Genomic DNA, 8280 nt, shown 5'->3' on the forward strand with positions numbered 1-8280 from the left:
TTCAGTGTTCTTCTCAAGTTACCACCTGTAACCGGTAAGACCATATAACTGATAAATAATAATACAAAAAAACGTTTACATTGAATCTCACAAAAGTGCCAATCCAACAGGTTTCATCTCAGCCTTAACCGTATTATTGAAGTACATCTGTAGGATACGTTGGAATCAGATTTGCCTCAAATTTAACGATAGTCGTCCCGCCAAACTTCAGTAAATTACACGCAAGCAGCGACATCGTGCGGTGACGGGAAGTACTGTTACGATAAAGGAATTCATTTTAATCCATCCTTGAGACAGTACTGCTGACTGTGCCCGCGTTTGTTTGTTGTTTACTCTGAAGCTCAGTAAACGCTTGATTGGGAAAATGGAAAATAATCAGCCAAAAGCAAACCAATGTCACTTCCCTTTAAATGTTCCACACATTTTCCCATATTGAAAAAGTTTTGTGTGTCAAATTATTTCATACTGTAGCGACCCGCACAGACAGCTGTGTGTTATGTGCTAGGCTAGGAGGTGGTTGTGTTGTACTGACCAGTACCCGGTGTTCGCGGGGTCCGACATGTCAATCAACCTGCTATCTGCCAATCACGGGAATGCATGGAATGTTCTGATGCCGGGCATCCTGGTGGTTGGCGGAGTGGCGTGGAGGGGGGTTGGGCATTGGAAGTTAAGACCAGGTTCAGCCTTTGTTCTCTCTCTCTTTACGTCTGGGCTTCACAAGAGAAGGTCACGATTGGCTTGTGGGTTATTGTCATCTATTTGGCGTGTGCTACGGCCCAAACAGTAGCCTGTGTAAAGTTGGTTCAATAAACCGTCAATTCGCAAACTCAAGCCTCTGTCTGGACAATTGTTCATTTATGATCTAGTCAGGTCATTACAATACATTAAAACAGCGAAAAGATGTCGCCAATAGCAGATATGTGGTCATAGCTAGAAGGATTACAACTTTTGTCAAATACATTTTTTAGCTAACCTTACCCTTTTCCTAACCTTAACATAATTATCCTACGTTAATTATCCTAACCTTTCGCGTAAATTCTCCTAACCTGCTATGAAAAGTCAAATCTGAGAAAAGCGGCATCCCATCTAGTTAAAAGCCAGATATTGAGAGGAACGAGATGCAAGACTTCACTCTCCAACAATCACACACAGCGCATGTGCATTGGGTTCGCTTCACGCTGTTCACAGCGTATTAGCCAGGGCACCAAAACAGCAGTGCAATTGAGCCTCGCACTTCAACGCTCATAGTTGTTGCGAAAATTGACCCACTGCTGGTCATCACGAGTTACCATAACCACAAAGTCATAATTATGGCTAAAACACCTCCTATTTTAAACTTTTTTAGCTATTTTTTTATTTAACTAGGCAAGTCAGTTAAGAACAAATTCTTATTTTCAATGACGGCCTAGGAACAGTGGGTTAACTGCCTGTTCAGGGGCAGAATGACAGATTTGTACCTTGTCAGCTCGGGGATTTGAACTTGCAACCTTCCAGTTACTAGTCCAATGCTCTAACCACTGCCGCCCCAAACCTTACCATAACGTTAACTCTAACCTTAACCACACTGCTAATGTTATGACTAACCCTAAACTTAAATTAAGACCAAAAAGCAAATGTTTGTTTTCATGAATTTGTATGATAAAGACCATTTTGACTTTGCTGTGCTAATCTTGTGGACACCCACTATGCTGTTGATTTTCTGCATCTACTTCATATGTCATATCGCTGGGTCTAACTTTAAGGCTTCAAATATGCTTTACAGTTTCAGTTGACCAGAAGTTCTCAATGTTGTGCAATTTTTCAGACATTATAATCTGTCCAGTACTTAGATAGAAGTAGGCCTACTTAATTACTTTGACAAGCTGTCAATCTCTTGACAAGATGTCAAATGAGGTAAATGAATTTGAAATGCCCTGTCCTCATACCACCACAATGCCAACTACCTCCTCAACATGGCTTTCATTCAGTTCTTGTTTAGCTACACATGCTCACTTGACTTTGCATTTGGATCATCTATTTTCGTTGGGCTGTGGCAGCACACACACCGAAGGATGTGGTCACTGTATTCATTTCCCTTCCACTAGTGAGCCACAGCTGTATGGGAGAAAAATAACTCTGGGATATAAAGCACTACTGAATGACACATACCCTTCAGGACAGCTGCAGGTAAGATTTAACAATCTTCACTCAGTGTCTGGTCTACTGTTTTGATGAAATGTCAACAGGTCCTTTCTCCTAGAATAATTTAGACACTGTGCAGGAACTTGTTGGTGTGTGTCGTGACTCAAGACTTGGGAAAGGAAAATAATTGAGACTCAAGATTTGAGTTAAAACTGCAGTTGAGTGTGTGTGCAGTGTTGATACCCTCTGTACCCAACAACAACACTGATCTCACCTCTGGTGCAAACCAGGATCAGTCACTTAGATTTCTTAGAAAACGGGCCCATTTTGCAGTGTGACATTTCTAAAACTTCCAAAAAATGTTGCTGCAAAGGAAACGTTTTGCTAAAGCCTTCGTTTCCTGTTCCTCTTTCAACATACCATCCACACAATCTGTCAACAACAGTCTTAACCAAGTCACAAAATGATCGTCGTGGTGTTGCTTCATGTACTCCAACACACTCAGTTATCTTTGCTCCCAGTACAATATTGTTGTCCCTGTGTTATGTGGGAGTCCTCCGGCCGGCACCATGGATTACAGGAACAATGTCACAGGGTGACAATAGGGTGACACCTGCTTCCTCTGCTGAGGTTGGAAGTCTGGCCAGGGCCAGTACAGTAATATCAAGTAGAAAATTGTCAGTAGAATAACCTTACGTAAGAACTCAGAGACTTTCAACGTGGCACCGTCATTGGATGCCCCCTTTCCAACAAATCAGTTAATCAAATTTCTGCCCAGCTAGAGCTGCCCCGGTAAACTGTAAGTGCTGTTATTGTGTGTGTGAAGTGGAAACGTCTAGGAGCAACAACGGCTCAGCCGCGAAGTGGTAGGCCACACAAGCTCATAGAATGAGACCTTTGAGTACTGAAGCGCATAGTGCGTAAAAATCGTCTGTCCTCGGGTTGCAACACTCACTACTGAGTTCCAAACTGCCTCTAGAAGCAACCTCAGCACAATAACTGTTAGTTGGGAGCTTCATGAAATGGGTTTCCATGGCCGAGCAGCCGCACACAAGCCTAAGATCACCATGCGTAATGCCAAGAGTCGGCTGGAGTGGTGTAAAGCTCACTGTCATTAGACTCTGGAGCAGTGGAAACGCGTTCTCTTCACCATCTGGCAGCCGACGGACTAATCTGGCTTGGCGGATGGCAGGAGAACACTACCTTCCCCAATGCACGATGCAAACTGTAAAGTTTGGTGGAGGAAGAAAAATGGTCTGGGGCTTTTTTTCATGGTTCGGGTTAGGCCCCTTAGTGCCAATGAAGGGAAATCTTAATGCTACAGCATACAATGACATTCTAGATGATTATTTGCTTCCAACTTTGTGGCAACAGTTTGGGGAAGGTCCTTTCCAGTTTCAGCATGACAATTCCCCCGTGCACAAAACGAGGTCCATACAGAAATGTTTTGTCGACATCGGTGTGGAAGAACTTGACTGGCCTGCACAGAGCCCTGACCTCAACCCCATCGAACACCTAATCACCCTATAGCAGTGCCAGATCTCACTAATGCTCTTGTAGCTGAATGGAAGAAATTCCCCGCAGCAATGTTCCAACATCTAGTGGAAAGCCTTCGCAGAAGAGTGGAGGCTGTTATAGCAGCAGAGGGGGGTCCAACTCTATATTAATGCCCATGATTTTGGAATGAGATGTTTGATGAGCAGGTGGCCACATACTTTTGGTGATGTAGTATACGTGAAAGCTACCATCAAGTTCACACAACACAACTGTAAATATGGTACGTGTGCACAGGAAAGGTTTCGGTGAGTAGGGCAATGTATTTTAATTATTCCATGTCATCACATTCCTGCCTTAAAGAAGCACTTCCGGGATCTTAAGCACAACAAATATGTAACATATTGCGCAAATTGGATTTGTAACACATCACAGAAATTGCTAAATTTGTATGATACTGTATCATACAAATTGCACAATTCCTAACATCACACGAAATAGATGATGTCGTACACAATTGCATGACATAGTACACAAAAAACAGGGACCCGTTTTGGTTCGTGAGCATCATTTTCAAAACTACTGGCTGAAATGATACAACAGTTTCAGAGTGATCTTTAACTGCCATTACATCTAAATATCTCCTTATCTCATGTAGGGTATGAACTTTACCCTCGGAGTGCTTCCTTAGTCACGTTCCAAGTAATCATAATAGGGAGGCTCTTTTCCTGTTTGCTCTGCCACAGGTGGCCCTCAGTTTCCTATTGACATCTCAGTCCCTGTTGCATGGCAACAGTGGCAGGGCTGTCTTTGGACCCCAGCTGTACTTCACAATGACATCTTCCTGTCTGCACACATGAAGAAAGAGACACGCCAGGCTAAATATAGGGCCCCATGGGGACCCAGGTCTGTGTGGGAGGTCACAACAGCTTTACTCTGGGCCTAAGGCTCTTATTTAATATATGCCCAATCTGATCATCAGTCTGTGGATTAACAAAGAGCCAGGGGAGTTCACACTGCTGAAACATGGAAGTGTTATTTTCTGATAGACTTCTCCATAACCATTTATTTATTACAGCTTTTAGTCATCCACAGAACAAACACTTGTGGTTGCAAGTAATTAAGAAAAAAACGCCAATGTTGTTCAACTACTGAAAATCCTGTGATGCTTCTGCAGGAGATGATCTAAAATGGAGCACACCTCGTGCACAAAGGACCGTATGCACCACGCCCTGGACAGGTGCCTTTATGGCCTGGGCCACAGCTTTCCCAACACATAGCCCTGGAATGGTAAGCCTCATCACTTAGATTTACTGATCTAATGGTCTTTGAAAAGCACATCTCTTAAGAAGGAAGTTCAGTCATCTCAAAATCCAAATGTAATCTCCGGATATGATTAATCAGTGTGAAATTTCACCACTTTCACGTCTGAATGGTAATGAATGTGGTGCATTGGTTATGTAGTCAATCATCTGTATTTTCATTCATAAAAAATACTCCCATTGTTGTGAAACAGTGTTAAAATGTTGGGTCATCTAGTTTCGCCATGAGTCAAACGGGAAAGGAAAGAGGTGACACATAGGTCACACGTCAAACAGGAAATTTAGATGATTTCTAGGACATTTCTAGGGCCTAAGTCACTCAAAATGAACAAATCTATGAAGCATCAGGCTCTATCACAGCACTCCTGAGTGACAATCAAGCAATAAGGCACGGGGGGGTGCCTTGCAAAAGTATTCACCCCCCTTGGTGTTTTTCCTATTTTGTTGCATTACAACCTGTAATTTAAATGGATTTTTATTTGGATTTCATGCAATGGACATACACAAAATAGTCCAAATTGGTGAAGTGAAATAAAATAAATAAAAAATAACTTAAATGGAAAAGTGGTTTGTGCGTATGTGTTCACCCTCTTTGCTAAGTAGCCCGAAAATAAGATCTGGTACAACCAATTAACTGCAGAAGTCACATAATTAGTTAAATAAAGTCCACCTGTGTGCAATCTAAGTGTCACCTGTTCTGAAAGGCCCCAGAGTCTGCAACACCACTAAGCAAGGGGCACCACCAGGCAAGCAGCACCATGAAGATCAAGGAGCTCTCCAAACAGGTCAGGGACAAAGTTGTGGAGAAGTACAGATCAGGGTTGGGTTATAAAAAATATCAGAAACTTTGAACATCCTAAGGAGCACCATTAAATCCATTATAAAAAATTGAAAGAATATGGCACTACAACAAGCCTGCCAAGAGAGGGCCACCCACCAAAACCCATAGAGCAGGCAAGGAGGGCATTAATCAGAGAGGCAACAACGAGACATAATATAACCCTGAAAAAGCTGCAAACGCTCCACAGCGGAGATTGGATTATCTGTCCACTTTAAGCCGTACACTCCACAGAGCTGGGCTTTACGGAAGAGTGACCAGAAAAAAGCCATTGCTTAAAGAAAAAAACAAGCAAACATGTTTGGTGTTCGCCAAAAGGCATGTGGGAGACTCCCCAAACATATGGAAGAAGGTACTCTGGTCAGATGAGACTAAAATTGAGCTTTTTGGCCATCAAGGAAAACACTATGTCTGGCACAAACCCAACACCTCTCATCACCCCAAGAAAATCATCCCCACAGTGAAGCGTGGTGGCAGCATCATGCTGTGGGGATGTTTTTCATCGGCAGGGACTGGGAAACTGGTCAGAATTGAAGGAATGATGGATGGTGCTAAATACAGGGAAATTCTTGAGGGAAACCTGTTTCAGTCTTCCAGAGATTTGAGACTGGGACGGAGGTTCACCTTCCAGTAGGACAATGACCCTAAGCATACTGCTAAAGCAACACTCGTTGTTTAAGGGGAAACATTTAAATGTCTTGGAATGGCCTAATCAAAGCCCAGACCTCAATCCAATTGAGAATCTGTGGTATGACTTAAAGATTGCTGAACACCAGCAGGAACCCATCCAACTTGCAGGAGCTGGAGCAGTTTTGCCTTGAAGAATGGGCAAATATCCCAGTGGCTAGATGTGTCAAGCTTATAGAGACATGCCCCAAGAGACTTGCAGCTGTAATTTCTGCGAAGGGTGGCTCTACAAAGTATTGACTTTGGGGGGGTGAATAGTTATGCATGCCCAATGTTTTGTTTTTTTTTGTCTTATTTTTTGTTTGTTTCACAAGAAAAAATATTTTGCACCTTCAAAGTGGTAGGCATGTTGTGTAAATCAAATGATACAAATTCAGGTTGCAATTTAATTCCAGGTTGTAAGGCAACAAAATAGGAAAAATGCAAAGGGGGATGAATACCTTTGCAAGCCACTATATATGGCCAAGGGCTGTTCTTACGTACGACACATCGCGGAGTGCCTGGATACAACCATTAGCTGTGGTATATTGGCCATATACCACAAACCCCCGAGGTGCCTTATTGCTATTATAAACTGTACTTTACATTTGTACACAACCCCTTAAATGGACAGCACAGTGTCAATTTTATGTACACAGTGTGATTTTGGGTGGATTTGACCACCATTCATACTGAAAGGGGAGGTAAGAGTACATTTGTCCTACATTGTGTGTTTGTCTGTGTGTTTAGCTGGCCTGTGCATAAACCACTGTAGTTTAGAGGAACTAGTGAAGAGAGATCCATGAAACTTCATCATCAAGCTGCAGCAGATTCTGAGGAAAACACGGGAGGTATGGCTCTCCATGTAATGAACTGTTCTACATCTGTGTAATTTACTGTAGCTGTAATGTAGCAGTAATGTAACTGTAATGTAACTGTAATGGAGCTGTAATGGAGCTGTAATGTAACTGTAATGTAGCTGTAATGTAACTGTAATGTAGCTATAATGGAGCAGTAATGTAACTTTAATGTAGCTGTAATGTAACTGTAATGTAGCTGTAATGTAACTGTAATGTAGCTATAATGGAGCAGTAATGTAGCTGTAATGTAACTAATGTAACTGTAATGGAGCTGTAATGTAACTGTAATGTAGCTGTAATGGAGCTGTAATGTAGCTGTAATGTAATTCTATATTCTGTAGGTTCTTGAACAGTCCCAGGATGAGCTGGTGGTCCCACTGGCTCTCCTGTTATCTTCCACTCTTCTGCAGGTGAGCCCAGATACAGTAGACCGCCACACCACAGAAACTCATCCTCACCACCAACCATGACCAGAAACCCACGTGAGGACAGACTCAGTCCAGTCCAATGTACCATAGTTCTCAAATGATCCGGTAAGTATCTCTCCTCTGTTTCAGACCCCTCACTTCTCCTCTGACTCTGGGGTGCTGCAGGAGGCCTGTGAGGTGTTCCACTGTTTCCTGTCCTGGCCAGAGCCCTGCTGCAGCGCCAGCCGACACCTGCTCTCCCTCATCCAGCAGGAGCTCAGGGTGCCAGGTGTTGAACCCTAGACTATACAGCCTTCCTGTTTGTCTGGGTCTCATTTCATCTGTCACTTGTCACTGTCCGGATTCAAGTTCCATTTTCTTCCACATGGAGGCACTATTGTTTAAACCAGGGCTCTCCAACACTACCATCCTGTAGGTTTTCACTCCAACCCTAATCTAGCACACCTGATTATAATAATCAGCTGGTTGATAAACTGAATCAGGATAGTTACTGGAGTTGGATCAAAAACCTACAGGAGGGTAGTTCTCCAGGGACAGGGTTGGAGAGCCCT

General features: G+C 43.0%; 1 long non-coding RNA gene across 1 annotated transcript; it reads left to right on the forward strand.

Annotated features, from left to right (window-relative positions):
* Nucleotides 1-2079: 2079 nt before the first annotated feature.
* LOC115121252 (uncharacterized) lies at nucleotides 2080-7286 on the forward strand. The gene is made up of 3 exons (XR_003862292.2): nucleotides 2080-2166; nucleotides 4793-4905; nucleotides 7192-7286. It is a non-coding gene; the product is annotated as an uncharacterized LOC115121252 (long non-coding RNA).
* Nucleotides 7287-8280: the final 994 nt, after the last annotated feature.

This window comes from Oncorhynchus nerka, unplaced genomic scaffold (assembly GCF_034236695.1).
Source record: "Oncorhynchus nerka isolate Pitt River unplaced genomic scaffold, Oner_Uvic_2.0 unplaced_scaffold_3976, whole genome shotgun sequence".
Lineage (NCBI taxonomy): Eukaryota > Metazoa > Chordata > Actinopteri > Salmoniformes > Salmonidae > Oncorhynchus > Oncorhynchus nerka.